Here is a 7,128-nt window from a genome sequence, read left to right on the forward strand (position 1 = left end):
AACATGTGTTGTGAGGATCAGACCTAGATAGATCCTTGTTCTTTAAATAAAACAGGGTGCCCACTCACACCTGATTGTCATCCCATTGATTGAAAACACCTGACTCTAATTTCACCTTCAAATTAACTGCTGATCCTAGAGGTTCACATACTTTTGCCACGCACAGATATGTAATATTGGATCATTTTCCTCAATAAATAAATGACCAAGTACAATATTGTTGTCTTATTTAACTGGGTTCTTTTTATCTACTTTTAGGACTTGTGTGAAAATCTGATGATGTTTTAGGTCATAATAAAGCAGATCACAGAATCCAGGGACACATGTCTGCCCGGGGGCATTTTGAGTTATTGACAGATTCAGAAAGTACAGTTTCTAAGCTTTCCAATGATGCTTTCCATGTGGAGATCTGACAATATTTGAAGAATGTGTGGCCTTTTGAAAGTGCATACCTCTTAAAACAGGAAAGGGAGAAAATCGCCCTCAAAGTTTTCTTTCTCAGTTACTCTAGGTGCAGGGAGGGCACATAATGGTGCTCATTTGCATGATATTAAGGAAAGCCCTACCCCCTACTAACTGTCAAAGACTGTCATTTCTTTATACAGGTAGGTGTTCTCCTGCACTGCCTTTTGGCATGCAACACCTCCACCGGTGCCTTGTTTGCTAGCTGCAGGGTCATCAGCTGGGGACCACCGCTCATGGATGTTTCACCCCTTAACCCAGAACATCTCCTGGTGGCGGGGCAGTGAACAGGGACGTCTTCCTGCCACCCCCTGCAGCTAGCATTCTTAAATCATGCCTGCTCCCCACGCTTCATCCCTCCGTCTCAGCCAGAGCCAAAAACTTGCCTTTTCTGCCTCCTCAGATAGCCCCCTGATGGCCCTCTGCAGCCTGGTGCCACGCAGGCCTAAGTCTCTCAGCAGCCGGGTTGTCGAGTCTGCCACAAAGCCTCTTACCCCTACCTCCACAGGGTATAGCCTCGTACTCCATCCGGCTTCCCTGCACTCTACCAGTAGGTCAGAGTACTTTGCCCTCTTCCTCTCATGGGCAGCTGCCAACCCCTCTTCCCATGGCACAGTCAACTCTACCAGCAGTGCTTTTCTCTCCACTGTGGTCCACAATACCATGTCAGGTCGCAGGGAGGTACTGCAGATCTCTTGGGGAAATTGAAGTTGCCTGCCCACATCCACTGCCAGCCTCCACTCTGCACCTTGATTGAGGAGTTTTGATGGTAGTATCCTTCCTAATCCGGCTGGCAGTTCTCCCTGCCTGAGGAAGTGGATGCGATGTTGGTCTCCCACTGTCTCTCCTCTGCTCGCCTCACACCTTGCTGTTTCCACGATCTCGGCCAGCTTTTGGAGGATCTGATCGTGATGCCATCTCAACCTCCCCTGTGTCAGAGCTGTCCTGCATCCTGACAGGACATGTTGTAATGAGGCGTTGTTGGTACCGCATAGGTCGCAGGCTTGTTCTGTCCCCAGCCACTGATGTAAGTTACGAGGGCAGGGTAAGGTGTCATACGTTGCTTGGATTAGGAAACTGAGGCGGGCCTGTGGAGTCTTCCAGAGATCCGCCCAGCTGACAGTTTTTCTCATCATGCCCTCCCATGTTGTCCAACGGCCCTGCTGGCCCTGAGTGATGGCTTTGACTTTGAGCTCCTCCTGCTCCATCCTGGCCATCTCAGCAGCCACCAGGTCCTTCCTCTCCTTCTTACTTGCTCTGGACCACATACAGGGTGGCTACCTCCATCCAAGGCCTGCCCTCCCTAGCTGGACCATGCCAACCATTTCCTGGTGCTGTATCCTGCTTACTACCCTCTGCACCTCCTCCTCCACCTTCCACTTCCTCCCTGTCTTAACCCTTACCCACTGGTCCTTCACCGCTGTATTGGAAGACTCCCTCAACTCCATTACAAGCCTTGCCTTCTCCTGCCTATACCCAAGGGTGATGGACTTTAGGGGCAGTTGGAGTGCATTCCATCCATACAGGCCTGTTGCTGAAAAGCACTTTGGGAGCCCCAGCCATTTACGGATGAAGGCATTGGCTTTTGTCTCCATCTGAATCACAGCTGAGGAGGTGACCTCGCAGAGCTTCAGTGGCCACATTACTCTTGGGTACAAGGCAAAGTGGTAACACCACACCTTGTACTTTCCAGGCAACTGGCTGGCATCGATATTCTCCAGGCCTGCTGATAGCTGCTGCAGAATGGTCCTCCCCATCGACTTGTCTGAGAGACTGGATGTATATTGTCTTCCCAGACTGCAGATTGGCTGGTCAGCAATGAGGGGGATGTTTTCTCCTCCTATGGTGAATGCGGCCCTGTCGTTACGTTCTCCCTTGCGCATAGAGAGGCTCCTAGACTTGCCCGGTTTAAACTTCATTCTGGCCCAGCTAATCAGCTCATCCAATCGTCTGAGCAGCCTCGACATGCATGGAGCCGTTTGTAGAAGGCATGTGATGTCGTCCATGTAACTTCGTAATGGGGAAGCCGTCGGCCCTGCGGCAGTCTGACTCCCCCCACCACCTGCCTTGCTCCCGTTAGAATGACCTCAAACACAGCCACAAAGAGGATGGGGGAGATGGAACACCCCATGGCAATGCCTACCTCCAGTTGCTGCCACTTGGTGGTAAAATTCTGCAGCCTGAAGCACATGTGCATATCCTGAAAGTAGCTTGCTATCATGGCCTTGATGTTAGTGGGGATATAGAAGAAGTCCAATGCAAATGCGATGAGTTGGTGGGGCACTGAGCCATATGCATTCACTATGTCTAGCCACACTACATGCAGGTCCTTCTTCTCCCTCTTTGCTGTCTGGATTTGATCCCATATCATTGAGGCGTGTTCCACACACCCTGGGAAACCGGGAATCCCTGCCTTCTGACAGCTGATGTCTATATACAGTATCCATTGGCCATGAGGTATGCAGTCATTCTTCTCGCCATTACTGAAAAGATCTTCCCCTCAACATTCAGCAAGGCTATGCTTCTAAACTGATCGAGGGTTCTAGAGTTTTGCTTTTTAGGAATTGGGACTGCTACCGCCCTCTGCCACTCAGCGGGGATGGTCTGTTTAGTCCAGGCAGTTTTCATCAGTGTCCACAGGAGTTTCAGCACTTGTGGGCAGTTCTTGCCACTCACAGATATGTAATATTGGATCATTTTCCTCAATAAATAAATGACCAAGTACAATATTGTTGTCTTATTTAACTGGGTTCTTTTTATCTACTTTTAGGACTTGTGTGAAAATCTGATGATGTTTTAGGTCATAATAAAGCAGATCACAGAATCCAGGGACACATGTCTGCCCGGGGGCATTTTGAGTTATTGACAGATTCAGAAAGTACAGTTTCTAAGCTTTCCAATGATGCCTTCCATGTGGAGATCTGACAATATTTGAAGAATGTGTGGCCTTTTGAAAGTGCATACCTCTTAAAACAGGAAAGGGAGAAAATTGCCCTCAAAGTTTTCTTTCTCAGTTACTCTAGGTGCAGGGAGGGCACATAATGGTGCTCATTTGCATGATATTAAGGAAAGCCCTACCCCCTACTAACTGTCAAAGACTGTCAGACTGACTGCCACAGACTGATGAGAATTAAAATACTTGTATTAGGTTTTAGATCATTAACTCTAAATATTAGCAGCCAGTCAGAAATAAAGTTTTTTTTTTCAGTTAGAAACTGAAATGACATTCTCAAAATAACATGGACAAATCCCAAATTGTTCACAACAGAATTTAGTTTTGACACGTAGGTAAACTGTTTTGCCAGAGATGTGAACTTTTGCAAGTGATCCATGGTGTTTTGTTGAACCATCCTGTTTTATTTTCATAAATGCACTAAGTGAATGCAAATGAGCCAAAGCAATTGAGAAGGCATATGTGACGCATGTGTGAACAGTTTAGTTCAACAATTAAGATTGGTCATGAATGCATTTCACTGTCTTTAGAACTTGAGATGGTATTATTTGCAATCTACCCAAAAATATTTACCTTCCCACCCCTGTACCGTAACTATACACTGATCAGAATTAGAGGGTACTTAGTTTAAATGGAAATGCTTTTATTAAAAAAAAACATAATACAAAGGATAAGAGTATTGTATCGTATTGTATTTTGAAGGAGAGTACATTTTGGTGATATCACGTTCGCATCCTCTTCTGTGGATTCTTCTGCGCAGTCTTCTGTGCTGTGACTTTGGGCGCTGGGCATGTGATGTCTCTTGCCTCCTCAGCACAGAAAGGCCTGATTTTCTCATAAACATAGGCTGGGTGCGATTTGCTGGGAGGGATGGGGGGATCATCCCACCCTCTGGTTTTTATCTCTGCTGAAAAAAAATCCTCGGGGACAACCCCGTCAATAAAACAAACAAACCCCCAAAAAAGTTGACATGACAGGCATGTTGTGACACAGTTTTCTATGGTCTACATTGCACTCACTTTCAAAATGGCCCGAAGTGGCAGCTTTGATGTTCACGAATGTCCCCAGCAAATAGATACATTGTAGATAATAACAATATCTTTGCGTTCTATGCAGGGATGCAAACAGCGCGCCTTTTGGCGGATGCCGCCTTTTTCACGGCCGATTTTTTTTTTAGGGCGGGCGTTGGAGTGTCTGATTATAATTTCAAAGTAAATTCTGTATTAAAATTACTAAATAAGCAAATCCGTTACAGTCCATGAAACAGGAAGTATAAGGATGAGAAAAAAACAGTTTAAATTGGAAAGCTGGGCACAATGTGAACTGCGCCATCAGAGCAAACTGTTCATTTAGTATTCATGTATTTTAGTGATTTTTGAGTCACTGTCCATTTAATCCGGAGGGAGAGAAACATCACAGCAACGCGACAAGCAATGCGAACTTTGTTGTGTTAGTGTTCGTGTATTTAGTCAGAGAGATAGGAAGATGAATTTACTATCTCTGGTTTAGTGTTCATTTTCATTTAGTGTTATCCATTTGATATCATCGGATGTTATTGAGCTGTTAGCCTATTATTACCTTAATTTTGTGACGTTTCATGATTAAAAAAAAAAAATCCCCCCTTCTGATTTTTTGACAAATCGCACCCTGAAGATAGGTCTGCCTATCAATGTTCAGTCCAGGTGGGTGAGGACAGGCAGACTGTCAGTTGGGGGCAGTACCCCTGGATTGTGCAGCAGCTGATACTCGGAGGGTTCTGCATCCCAGTGAGTTCTCGCAAGCATCACACCTGGTCTCTTGGCATCAAAGCTGTGACAGAATAAGCACATACGACATTTTAGATGTGGCTAACCAGTTTCTTGTAAACATCATATTCATTAAATGTTGCTTTGTGTGCACAGAATGTGAAAGTTTCAATATACCTGAAGTGCTGATAAGTCTTGATGCGTGGGAGTCTTCTGAAGTAGGGACTCAGATGCTTCTGCCAGTCAAAGGTCTTCACTAACACTCTGCCATCTGCCATTCCAACAAGCTGTGGAATATGTGCCTATTCTCAGGAGAGCTCTTTTCCACTACCTGAAGCCAAAAAGAGCAGAAAAAGAAATAAGTTAAATGTCTAATTGAAGCAGAACAGAAAATGTTGTGGAAGAGAAGCAGAATGTTGAAGTACCTTAGCTATGTCTGCCAAAGTGTTGACTCTGGTCTTCATATAAGCTTGCTTGATTAGTCCAAAGCCGCAGTCAGGAGAAAATTTGGTGTGTCCAGCAATAAGGAAGTGGATGCCAATTGTGTTGTGAAGCTTGTGTCCAACCCGCCAGGCAGCGTACCAGAGCATGAAGTTATTCTTATTCTGCCCACTGCAGTTGTCACAATGAAGGTTGACATCTGTTTCTCCAACTCCGAAGTTGCTGAAGAAATGGTGCATGTAGCTGATGACCTCATTGCTGCCCTTACTTGATGTCATGCCTTCATTATCTCTCTAGCCACTTTATCCTGTTCTACAGGGTCGCAGGCAAGCTGGAGCCTATCCCAGCTGACTACGGGCGAGAGGCGGGGTACACCCTGGACAAGTCGCCAGGTCATCACAGGTGTCATGCCTTCATCAATCAGGTAATTCACTTGTTTTTGCAGCCCTTCACAAGGGACACCAAACAGGCCACATTTCCGTGGAGTCAGGAAATACATCGGCCCAGGCTGAAGAGGGTTTGACGGAAAGTGTAACTAAAGAAGACAGAGGGAGAGATGGACAGGGGATCAGATTAAATGATTACTTCACTGTAATTTATTAAATGTACCTTGAAGGGTGATTTTGGTTTGAAGCAAAGGTCTGTTAAATAATACCTGCTGTGCAAAATCAAAGCTGTAATGCATTCTGATCATCTTGCTTGCTGGTAGAGAGGGTCCAAAAGACAGCTTGGAATCAACACGTCTTTTTGCAGGCAGCAGCCATGTTGTTGTACACCGCCCACTCTTTCTGCACAAGTGCAAGATGATCATGCTGCTTCTTGACTGCTCCAGACTTTTTATCTTCTGGAAGGTTTGCACTTCGCAGCAGCAGCTCGTTGTTGCTCTGGCATTGCCAGCACAGATCTGTGCATGGCCTGCAACTTCTAATGTGAGGTAGAAGCTGCTTCCACAGTTGTCTGAAGCTTGATTTACATACTGCACGTTCACCTAAAATAAAACAGATATTCCTTATGGTTAATTAAACTTTAATTGCTTAAAGTGCTTCACATTACAAGATCTCAGTTCTAAATCATTTTTTACATTTACCAAGCTCCTTAGCAGATTTCACGTAGAGACACCACACCGAGGCCTTGGACACATGGGTTGGCAACAATTTCACATGCCAGTCTCTATGCCCAGGATGTCGGCCAGGCAGCATGATGGCATGGTCTTCTGCATAATTCTTTATAAATTCCACAACTCTGATTATGTGTTCATGGCTGATGATTTTAGCTGGTGGCTGTGGCTGTTGCTTCTTCCTCTTCCTTAATCGTGGTGTTGCCCCATTCTCTTCAAAGTGTTTGACGATGTCAGCTAAGGTGTCTTTGCCAATTCTGAAAAAAGACAAAATGAGAAATTTCACAATGTTAGTCAACTGACTTTGGATGTAGTCTTGTCTACGTAGACAAATCACGTAGACAAAATAAGTCACTGTTTTGCACTTTAGCACCTTGTGTACTGGAGGACAAAGCTTTGACACCTACTGT

The 7,128-nt window shown here is 45.3% G+C and overlaps 1 long non-coding RNA gene across 1 annotated transcript; it reads right to left on the reverse strand.

Annotated features, from left to right (window-relative positions):
• Positions 1-4,740: 4,740 nt before the first annotated feature.
• Positions 4,741-6,419, reverse strand: LOC132891655 (uncharacterized). Its single transcript, XR_009655348.1, has 4 exons — positions 6,257-6,419; positions 5,586-6,136; positions 5,338-5,491; positions 4,741-5,224 (listed from the first exon to the last, which is right to left on the reverse strand). It is a non-coding gene; the product is annotated as an uncharacterized LOC132891655 (long non-coding RNA).
• Positions 6,420-7,128: the final 709 nt, after the last annotated feature.

The sequence above is a fragment of the Neoarius graeffei genome, chromosome 9 (assembly GCF_027579695.1).
Source record: "Neoarius graeffei isolate fNeoGra1 chromosome 9, fNeoGra1.pri, whole genome shotgun sequence".
Lineage (NCBI taxonomy): Eukaryota > Metazoa > Chordata > Actinopteri > Siluriformes > Ariidae > Neoarius > Neoarius graeffei.